Source organism: Mastomys coucha, chromosome X (assembly GCF_008632895.1).
Source record: "Mastomys coucha isolate ucsf_1 chromosome X, UCSF_Mcou_1, whole genome shotgun sequence".
In the NCBI taxonomy this organism is placed as follows: domain Eukaryota; kingdom Metazoa; phylum Chordata; class Mammalia; order Rodentia; family Muridae; genus Mastomys; species Mastomys coucha.
The window spans coordinates 9,943,088-9,951,218 of record NC_045030.1 but is presented as its reverse complement, the minus strand read 5'-3'; positions in this window follow the sequence as shown (position 1 = coordinate 9,951,218).

Sequence of the window (8,131 nt, the reverse complement as noted above, 5' to 3'; positions counted from 1 at the left end):
TAAATGATTTTAGATCTGAATCTTGCATTTCCGGTGTGATGGTATGTCCAGGACTTGCTATGGTGGGAAAATCGTGTTCTGATGATGGCAAGTGACCTTGGTTTTTGTTGTTTATTTTTTTTTCGCTTGTCTCCCGCCATCTGGTTACCTCTAGTGCTACCTGCCCTTGCTAAATCTAACTGGAGCTTGTCCTTCCTGTGATCCTGGTTGTGACAGAATTCCTCAGAGTCAAGCTGTCTCTGTGATTCTGGGATTCTGGGATCCTGTGATCCTGGGCTTGTTAGATCACCTGGGAGTAGGGCTTTCTCTCTGTGTTGTGGGACTTGCACCCAAGGTCTGCCTTGAATTTGTTAATTGCACAAATCTTTCACTTGCTTGTTTAGAGTGACCCCAAGATATTTTATACTATTCAAGACTCTTATGAAAGGTATTATTTCCCTGATTTCTTTCTCAGACTGTTTGTCATCTATATATAAGGAGGCTCCTGATTTTGGTGAATTAATTTTGTATCCAGCTACTTTGCCAAAAGTATTTATAAGCTATAGGATTTTCCTGGTGGATTTTTTTTTCAGATCACTTATGTATACTACCATTTTATCTTCAAATGAAGATACTTTGACTTCTTCTTTTCCAATTTGTATCACTTTTATCTGCGTCAGTTACCTTATAGTTCTATCTAAGACTTCAAGTTTATATTGAATAGGTATGGAGAGAGTTGACAACCATATCTTGTTCCTGATTTTATTAGATTTGTTTTGAGTTTCTTTCTGTTTAATTCTATTTTGGCTATGGGCTTAATATAGACTAATTTTATTATGTTTAGTGATGTCCCTTGTATTCCGAATCTTTCCAAGACTTTTATCATGAAATCATAGGACTTTTCTTCATCTAGTGAGATGGTTATGTGGCTTTTCTATTTCAATTTTCTTACACACTAGATTACATTTATTGATTTTCATATGTTGAACCATACCTAAATCTCTGAGAAGAATCCTACTTAAGTATAGTGAATTATTTTTAGATGGATTCTTAGATTTAGTTTACAAGTATTTTATTGAATTTTTTCAACTATGTTGATAAGGAAAAATTGTAATTTTCTTTCTTTGTCAAGTCTTTGTATGGTTTGGGTAGCAGGGTAACTCTGGCCTCATAGAATAGATTCAGCAATGCTACTTCTGTTTCTATTTTGAGGAATGCATTGATTCTCCTCAAATCATTGGAGTTAATTTTTCTTTGAAAGTCTGACAGAATTCTCAGCTAAAACCATCTTGCCCTGGGCTTTTCCTTTGGTTGAGAGACTTTAAATGACTTGTTTTATTTTTTTTTCATTAGGAATTATAGGCCTGTTTAAATTGCTTATCTGATTATGATTTTACTTTGGTAAGCAGTGCCTATCAATAAATCTAACCATTTCTTTTAGACTTTCCAATTTGGGGGAAGCACAGGGTTTTTTTTTCCTGTTGGGTAACTACATTGATTTTACTTTTTTATTAGATATTTTCTTTATTTACATTTCAAATTTTATCCCCTTTCCTCATTTCCCCTGCTGAACCCCTCCTCATTCCATCCCCCCAACCTACCCACTCTTGCTTTCCAGTCCTGACATTCTTCCACATGGGGCATTGAGACTTTACAAGACCAAGGGCCTCTCCTCTCATTGATGTTCCACAAGGCAATCCTCTGCTACATACATGGCTGAAGCCTTGAGTCCCTCCTTGTGTATTCTTTGGTTGGTGGTTTAGTCCCTGGGAGCTCTGGGGATGCTGGTTAGTTCATATTGTTGTTCCTCCTATGGAGCTACAAACCCCTTCATTGCCCTGAGTCCTTTCTCTAGCTCCTCCATTGGGGATCCTGTGCTCAGTCCAGTGGATGGCTGTGAGCATCCACTTCTGTATTTGTCAGGCACCTGCACAGCCTCTAAGGAGATAGCTATATCAGGCTCAAAGAACCAACTCTTTGTTTCACTGGTTCTTTTCAATGCTCTCTTTGTTTTTATTTAATTGATCTCAGCAATGAATTTGATTATTTCTTGTCATCAACTCCTGTTGAGTATGATTTCTTTTTTCTTTTTTTTTCTGAATCTTTCATGTGTGCTATTAAGTTTTGATTATGATTTTACTTTGGTAAGCAGTGCCTATCAATAAATCTAACCATTTCTTTTAGACTTTCCAATTTGGAGGAAGCACAGGGCTAGTATGAGATATCTCTAGGTTTTTTTTTTTTAAACATAATTTGTAAGCTTTCTATTCTTTCTGTTGTTGATATCTACTTTTAACTTGTGATGGTCTGATATGATGCAGAGTATTATTTCTGTTTACCTTTTATCTGTTGAGACTTTGTGTCTGAGTAAGTGGTTAATTTTGGAGAAAGTTCCATGAGGTTCAGAGAGCAAGGTATATTCTTTTGTGTTTGTATGAAATATTCATTGTGGGGAGCAGCACACTCTCTGTCACAGCAGTCGCTTCAGGGCCGGGGCCCTGCACTGCCACCATGGACAAGCTGGTCACTATGTGCTGCTACAGGGGACTGCCATGCCAGGCACTGGGCACTGGGTAAATGGGAGATAAAATGGGAAGGGTAGAATGACCTATACCAGGACAGAATTTCTGTGTTCTGGGCAGCACAGGTATAGGTGTCTGCTTGCACACTCAGCCCTGCCACGGGGCATCTGGGTCCCAGTTTGCAGGGGGCAGAGATAATGAGACAGCTGCAAGGGGTCCCTTGGCCTCCCAAAAAGCCAAGGACTTAAGTCCCAGCCTCTGTACATTACAGGCTGGATGTCACGAAGGGTCTGAGAACAAGTGAGAAGGGGGTGGGGAAAAGGGCGGCAGCATGCCTGACCTGTGCTAGCTTGGGGCAGAAGAGTTCTTAGTCCAGCCTCACGGCTGCACATGCTGGGGCTGGGTCATCACAACGTGTTAATGAAAAGGAGGCAATGCATAATCATAAGATATTTTATTATAGACAAGAGAAAAGAGGCTGGCCATGACCACGTGGAGATAGAGAGAAAGGAGAAGGAAAGGAGAGGAGAAGAAGAGAGAGAGAGGCCAAGAGAGGAAGAAAACAAGAGAGCAAGAGAGTAAGAGTGAGAGGAGGAGGCAAACCGCCCTTTATATTGTGGGGCTGGGCTATCTGTTTGTGAGGCAAGGCATTCCTAGCTGTGGTCAGAAGACTGGGTGTAGGGTCTAGCTAGAATGCTGGGAGCTTGGGTCATTGTCTGTGTGATAGAACACATATTTCCTATCGGTGGGCTGTGGAGGGTTGGGACTGAAACAGGAGCCAAGGACCCTGGAAGCATGGTCAAACTCCTTCTGTCCCATGCAGGCAGAAATTATCACCCACTGGGTCACCGGGAGTTCAAGACCTGTACTCAACCAGGTGCAGGTTGCCGAAACAGACCACTGCCCCACAATTTGTTAGATTAATTTGGTTCATGATATCTCTTAGCTCGAATACTTCTCTGTTTAATTTTTGTCTACATGGTGTGTTCATTGTTTATTGTGTGATATGAAAATCTCCAAGTGTCAATGTATGTGTGAAGGTCAATATAAGCTTTAGCAAGAGTTTATTTTATAAACTTGAGTGCCTTTGCATTTGTGTTATAGATGTTGGGACTTGAAATGCCATTTTGGTGGATTTTCCCTTTGATAAGAATATCATGTCTTTTCTTAATTGCTTTTGATTAGTTTTGGTTTGAAGTCTGTTTGTTAGATATTAAAATGGCTTCACCAGCCTATTTCTTAGGTTCATTTTTTTTGAAATACATTTTTTCAACTTTTCAGCCTGAAGCAATATCTACTCTTGATTTTGAGATATTTTTCATTCATGCAACAAAAGGATGGGTCCCTTCTTTGCATGTATTCTGTTAGTCTGTGTCTGTTTATGGGGGAAATGAGACCATAGATATTGAGAGATATCAATGACCAATGATTGTTGATTCATGTTATTTTGTTGGTGGCGATGGTGATGGTGATGGTGGTGATTATAATGCTCTTTACCTCTCTCTTTTTCTCTCTCTGTCTCTCTCTCTGTCTCTCTCTCTCTGTCTATCTATCTCTCTCTCTTTCTCTCTCTCTCTCTCTCTCTCTCTCTCTCTCTCTCTCTCTCTCTCTCTCTCTCTCTGTGTGTGTGTGTGTGTGTGCTTATATGTCCCTATTTTGATTTTGGTGGTCTGAGATTTTTTTTTATTCCTTGTGATTTCTTGGGTGGAGTTAACCTCCTTAGGATGAAGTTTTTATTCCAGAAACTTCCCTATGGCTAGAGTTGTAGATAGAAATTGTTTAGATTTGTTTTCATTATGAAATATCTTCCACTAAGCTCAGACAAGGCAGCCTAGTTAGGGGAATGGGATCCCCAGTCAGGCAACAGCCCCTGTTCTAGTTGTTAGGGTACCCACATGTAGACTCAGCTGCAATCTGCTACATATACACAGAGAGCCTAGGTCCAGTCTGTTTATATTATTTGGTTGATAGTTCATTCTCTGAGAGCCTCCAAGTGACCACCACATTAGTTGACTCCCTTAGTCTTCTTCTGGAGTTGCTATCCCTTCCAGGTTCCTCAATCCTTTCTTCAACTCTTCTATAAGACTCCCTATGCTCTGTCCAATGTTTCACTGTGGGTGTCTGCATCTCTTTCCATTGGCTGCTGGGTGAGCCGCTCAAAGGATAGTTATAGTAGGCTCCTGTTTGCAGGTCTGACAGAGTATCATTAACAGTTGCAGGGATTGCTGCATGTTCATGAAATGGATCTCAAGTAGGGTCAGTTATTCATTGGCCATTCTTTCAGTCTCTGTTCTATCTTTGTCCCTGAATTTCTTGTAGACATGATGAATGTTGACTCAAAAATTTTGCGGATGGGTTGGTGTGCTTATCACTCCACTGGGGGGTCCTGCCTGACTATAGGAAGAGGCCATTTCAGGTTCCATAGTCCCAGTGCTAGGAGTCTCAGCTAAAGGAAAAAATTTAATTTAACATTTTCTTGACAGACAAATGCATTTTCAATCATATTTTCAACACCTGAGATTGATTTTTCCATGTCTTAGAATACATTGTTAAAACTTGCCTCTATATGAATTCCCAATATTTTCATTTTCATCCCCTCAGTTTGTTTTTTCTTCATTGTTTCTATTACCATTTTTGTATCTTAAACAGTTTTATTAATTTTCTTGCACTGTTTATGTTTTCCTAGATTTCTTTAAGGATTTATTAATTTCCTCATACTGTTTGTAGTTTTCTAGATTTTAAAAAATATATATTAATTTTTTTTCTTTAAGGGCTCTTAGGATTCAGTTATGTAGGAATATTTAGTGCCTGGTATAGTATGGTTGCTTTGCAGGATTTGAGTGGTGACATATTGTCATGGTTGTTAATGATTCTATCTTCACAATGATGCCTAGGCATCTGGAGTTGGGATGATTATAGTTCGACATGATATCTGTTTTTGTTGCTGTTGGTTGAATGTTTTGTTCCCTGTTTTCCACTTCCTCCCTGGACTTTAAGAGAATGTGATGTGTGGTGGCTGTGTGCTACCTAGGAGGATATTTTCTGTGAACCTGTTTCTCTGGCCTGCTTAGCCAGTGTGTGTTTTTGAGATAGACCTGCTGTTATAGGAGTCTGAGATAAAAGGATAAATTGGGAAAAAGAGTTTGGAGGTGATGATCTTTGTAATCCATTGAGGATGGGGGCTGTCAGACAGGAAGCCAGCAGTGAGTTTTCTAATACTGAGCTGGGGACGAGTTTGGGCTGCAAATTTTATCTGGAGGAGCAGAAGGAGACCTATGAGTCTACTGTCAGCCTATTATTTTCCTAGTAGACGTAGCTTTGGGGATAGTATTGGGTATCCACTGGGGTTGGGGGCTGTGACAAAACAATGAGTGGGGAAAGGAGTTTAGAAGGGAAAAATCTCTGGGATCCACAGGTGATGAAAACAGGGGAGGGGGCAGGGAAGACTACCAGAGGCAGTGTCTGAAGTGCCCTCTCATTCTTCCCTTACAACCCCACCCTCAGTGCTAGAGTGTCTGGCTTCTGCTTCTGTATGGATGCTGGGGATCCACACTCTAGTCCTCTTAATTTTGTGCAACAGGCATTTTCAGCCATCTACCAGCCTACTTTTAAATAATCCATCTAATATTCTTGTAATTGGTAATGATGAACTTTACCTCATAAGGGTAATTTGGATTTTCTTTCTCTTCCAGCCCCTGTCTCTGTCTCTGTCTCTGTTTTTCTCTGTCTTTGTCTCTGTCTTTGTCTCTGTCTCTGTCTCTCTCTGTCTCTGTCTCTCTGTCTCTCTCTGTCTCTCTCTGTCTCTCTCTGTCTCTGTCTCTGTCTCTCTCTCTCTCTCTCTCTCTCTCTCTCTCTCACACACACACACACACACACACAGCATTGTTAGGTTTTATCCATTTTTAAACTCTCGAACTTTTAAAAGAATCGTCTTTTTATTTCACTTATTTTCTACATGATTTTTCTGTTTTCAGTTTCATAGAGTCTTACTCTATTTTCTTTTTATCATTTTTAGTGCTGTGTACCACAAAGTTTTCTTGCTGCCTAAGTTTCAAGCTTAACTTATTGATTTTGAGTCTTTCTTCTTTTCTACTGCATGTGTTTTATTCTATAAATTTCCCTTGAAACTGTGCTTCACTGCATCTTACACATTTTGATAAATGTGCTTTCATTAGCATTTAATTAAAATACTTTTATGTGATCTTAAGATATTCTCTTTGATCCATCTGTTATAATGAGTTTTTCTTTAATTTCCAAATTTATTGTAATTTTAAAGTGTCTTTTTTATTACTTTCTATTTTAAAATCTGTGACCAGAGAACATACTTTTAATAATTTTAAATTATTTAAACAGTTTAAAGATACATTCTATAGTCAAGAATTTGATCTATCTTGTTGAATTTATGGTTCTGGTGTTATAAAGAACATTCTATTAAAGTCAGTGAAAACAAAATGATTGATGGGGCTCTTCATATCAACTCTTGTTCTAATTGATTTTTGGCCTTCTTGACCTTATCATGTAAAGACACGGCAATGAGGTCTCAAAATATAATACCAAATTTCTCTACTTTTAGTAGAGAAATTACAGTTAGTTTTGGTTTCAGGTAATTTGGCACTCTAGATATTTTCACATTTTGGGGATTATTCTTGTTAGAGAATTGATCATTTTGTTATTATGTATTTCTTTTCCTTTTATCTGATAAGTTTCCTCATTTCAAAATTTACTTTGTCAGAATATTGACGCTCCTGATTTCATTTAATTAGTATTACCATCACACATTTTAGCTAACATTTTCTTTTTAAATTACTTATCTTAATATTGAAAGTGGACTTCTCATATGAAATGGCATGTACTTAGGTCTTATTTCTTTATACACTCTGAAAATGCCTGTCTTCAGCAACTATGGTTGCCCACAGAAGACCTGCACAAAATCAAGTTAGTCATTATTTTAAGATGGAGTGGGGAATGGTGCATAAGCATCTTCCTAAAACTGAAAAACTGTTGGAAATTGTTGAATGCTGGGGGAGGGAGAGTCAGTTTTCTTATACGTGTAACCTGGTTATCAAATTTATAGGCACAGATGTGCAAGGAAATTATTTTGACCATGCTGTAGTATATGGTTCCAAATATATAGGCAGCAAAAATTAGATTGCATGGGTTATTTGAAAGAGGGTACGGGGCTAGACAGTTGGCTTATTGATTAAGAAAACCTGATGGTCAGTTCCCAGAACTTACACAGTAGCTCATGATTATCTGTAATTCAGGTTCTAGAGGATCTAATGTCTTCTGACCTCTTAGGCCACCAGGCATGTACACTGAGAACATACATACATGTAGGCAAAATACTCATGCACATAAAATAAATAAGTCTATTTTTAAAGAAGGTATAAAGTTTGTGTTGGGGAGATGGAGTATCTCTGGGAGGAGTTAAGTGGAGGAGTAAGAGTGGCATGTTCAAAATACATTGTAGAAAATTAATAAAAATACTTTTAGAAAGAAAACAACTCTTTATTGGTACACTTTGGCCATCTACATTTGATGTAGTTACTAATGTAATATTAATCACTTTGTTATTATTTTGTAATTAGTGATTGGGCCTCTTTTTTTCTGCTTTCCTTGGCTTTAATGTG